This window comes from Physeter macrocephalus, chromosome 18 (genome assembly GCF_002837175.3).
Source record: "Physeter macrocephalus isolate SW-GA chromosome 18, ASM283717v5, whole genome shotgun sequence".
Classification (NCBI taxonomy): Eukaryota; Metazoa; Chordata; class Mammalia; order Artiodactyla; family Physeteridae; genus Physeter; species Physeter macrocephalus.
Genome location: NC_041231.1, coordinates 46769648 through 46773335, shown reverse-complemented (window position 1 = coordinate 46773335; position 3688 = coordinate 46769648).

The window sequence follows — 3688 nt, the reverse complement described above, 5'->3', positions numbered from 1 at the left end:
TGCGTTTAATGTTGTCCCAGAGGTCTCTTAGGCTGTCTTCATTTCTTTTCATTCTTTTTTCTTTATTCTGTTCCACAGCAGTGAATTCCACCATTGTGTCTTCCAGGTCACTTATCCATTCTTCTGCCTCAGTTATTCTGCTATTGATTCCTTGTAGCATAGTTTTCATTTCAGTTATTGTATTGTTCATCTCTGTTTGTTTGTTCTTTAATTCTTCTAGGTCTTTGTTAAACATTTCTTGCATCTTCTCCATCTTTGCCTCCATTCTTTTTCTGAGGTCCTGGATCATCTTCACTATCATTATTCTGAATTCTTTTTCTGGAAGGTTGCCCATCTCCACTTCATTTAGTTGTTTTTCTGGGGTTTTATCTTGTTCCTTCATCTGGTACATAGGCCTCTGCCTTTTCATCTTGTCTATCTTTCTGTGAATGTGGTTTTTCTTCCACAGGCTGCAGGATTGTAGTTCTTCTTGCTTCTGCCTAATAAAGGTTTATTGAGTAACTTCAATGTGCTAGGTAGTGAACATGTACTAACAAGATTAAGTCATGACAGTTGTACCGAAAAACTTCAATCTAGAGGAAGAAATGGACTATTAAAGGATTAAGTTGCATGTGGTAAGTGTTGTAACAGAACCGAGTAAAACTTATGTTACACAGAGGAAAGGGAGAACAGCTTTGGGGAGGTGGAGACAGCCTTTATAGAGAGGACATTTGAACTTGATCTTGAAGGAGAACAGTTTTCCCAGTGGAGGAGAGGTGGGCCAGCAGTATAAAGAACATGTGCAAAGTCAGACATGAAAGAATGCACCGTGGGGCCTTCCCTGGTGGCGCAGTGGTTGGGAGTCCACCTGCCGATGCAGGGGACGTGGGTTCGTGCCCCGGTCCAGGAAAATCCCACATACTGCGGAGCAGCTAGGCCCGTGAGCCATGGCCGCTGAGCCTGCACGTCTGGAGCCTGTGCTCTGCAACGGGAGAGGCCATAGCAGTGAGAGGCCCGCGTACCGCAAAAACAACAACAACAACAACAACAAAAAACGCGCCCTATCCCAGGAATGAATTTCCCAATAACTGTGCAAGCCTTGAAGGCTTGTAGAGCCAAACTTCACCCAGTCTGGACCAAACCAGACAAAAATCCAGAATCTCCCAACAGACTCCCAACAGAACAACAACAACAACAACAAAAAACGCGCCCTATCCCAGGAATGAATTTCCCAATAACTGTGCAAGCCTTGAAGGCTTGTAGAGCCAAACTTCACCCAGTCTGGACCAAACCAGACAAAAATCCAGAATCTCCCAACAGACTCCCAACAGGAAGAAGGGGTTTTAAGCCTTGCCAGACCTTGCAAAGTTCCTTTGGCCTGTTTAGAGCTAAGCTAACCTATCCAAGTGATAGACTGCAATGCATTGCCCCCTAGAGTCAGTTATAGTGTTGATAACAGTAAAATTGGAAATGAAGCTTAATTTCAGTAGGTGGCAGTAGTCACAAAGCAGATATTTGTGTTTCTTTTCAGTTATTTTAGCTTTAGGTGTTGACCAGCTTTAGGGCTTAAACACACTGGGTTTGGAAGCCAGAGCCTGGAGGGACCTTAGTCAGTCCCTCAGCCAGCATCCCACGGTTTACAGTTGATCACCTTCACCAGTGGTGGACTCATCACAGTTCTCCTAGTGGAGTCCTTTCACCTGAACCCGCAATGCTACTTCCTGTTTTTAAGAGCAAGGGAACTTCATTATCAGAGTACTTACTATTGGAGTACCAATAATTACAAGTTGTGACGTAAGGGTCATCCCATCGTGAAATGTTCACTAACAAATCGATGCTTACAAAGCTAGTCCCTGTTCACACCACCTTCTGGCTTAACATGGCATCTTCCCCCTCCCCCTCCAACATTAGTGTCAGATGTTGTCACTGTGATTACTGTGCCTACCAGTTGAAGAGTGAAATTGCCAATCTTGCAAAAGATGCAGGGTTTCACTAAGATAATGATGATTGAGCACTGATTCAATAATTGTTAGAAAACCTCCAAGAAATGAGAGTCTGGCAGAGTTTGTCTGGTTACAACTGAAAAAGAGAAAATCAACAAAGATGATGATATAATAAAGGCTTCAGAAGGGGATGATTGGAAATGCAAAGGATTTGGAGAGGTTCTGGGGAAAAGTGATGAAGCCCTTGACTAGTTTGCAAAATTTACCTTTTTTTAAAACCTTTCTGTGAAGGTCAAATAAGAAGTGATTGACTTCATATTTTGCTGTCTTAGAAATTTTTTTTCAGAATAAACATGCCCCAAAGAAGTCTTGATTCATTTTTCTGTTCTAAGAATTAGTCCATTTTTTGCAGTTATAATCAAAATGTGATTAAATATAAAATAAAATAAATTTACTATCATAATTTTTAGTTCTTTTTAATATAAAACTCCAATTCACACACACCCCCACCAACCCACACACACTATTTGCTATAAAATGTTGCTTCCCATTTAAGTGAATTCACTTGAGGTGACCTTTCCCCAGGACTAATTATCCTCAGAAACTTTTTTTCTAAGGACTCCTTAATTCTACCCTGTAAGAGCTTATAGGGCGTACTAGGCATGAAGACATTTTAGATGTGTTGTGTGTTTGGTTAGCAACGATTGCAAACCTGGCTGCAGATCGCTGGCCCAGTTCCTTCCCGCAAGAGGAGTGAGGTTTCCCCCATGATAGCTGCATCTGCTTGTTCCAGGCTTGAGTCATGGAAGTGGTGGACTGGCTTATAGAAGCTGCTCTCTGGGGTTCATGAGAAATTCAGCTGCTGATATAACTGACTGTTCGTCCTTCCTTTATAACGCAGCAGCCACATTAAACAAATACGGCATGTGGGATCTTCCCGAACCGGGGCATGAACCCGTGTCCCCTGCATTGGCAGGCGGACTCTCAACCACTGCGCCACCAGGGAAGCCCAAAAGTTTGCCTCTTTTTTTTTTTTATTTTTTTATTTTCATGTGTCTTTTTGAATTATGGTTTTCTCTGGGTATATGCCCAGTAGTGGGATTGCTGGGTCATCTGGTAATTCTATTTTTAGTTTTTTAAGGAACTTCCATACTGTTCTCCATAGTGGCTGTATCAATTTACATTCCTACTAACAGTGCAAGAGGGTTCTCTTTTCTCCACACCCTCTCCAGCATTTGTTGTTTGTAGATTTTCTGATGATGCCCATTCTATGTATATGTATAGCTGATTCACTTTGTTATACAGCAGAAACTAATACACCATTGTAAAGCAATTATACTCCAATAAAGATGTTAAAAGAAATAACTGGACAAATGCAAAAAAAAAAGCAATTCATGTAAATAAACAACTTATAAAGTGAATCAATGCTCAGGGAAGCCCTTTTTTTTTTTAAACATCTTTATTGGAGTATAATTGCTTTACAGTGTTTTGATTTGCATTTCTCTAATGATTAGTGATGTTGAGCAGCTTTTCATTTGCCTCTTGGCCATCTGTATGTCTTCTTTGGAGAAATGTCTATTTAGATCTTCTGCCCATTTTTGGATTGGGTTGTTTGTTTTTTTGATATTGAGCTGCATGAGCTGCTTGTATATTTTGGAGATTAATCCTTTGTCAGTTGCAAATATTTTCTCCCATTCTGAGGGTTGTCTTTTCGTCTTTTTTATGGTTTCCTTTGCTGTGCAAAAGCTTTGAAGTTTCATTAGGTC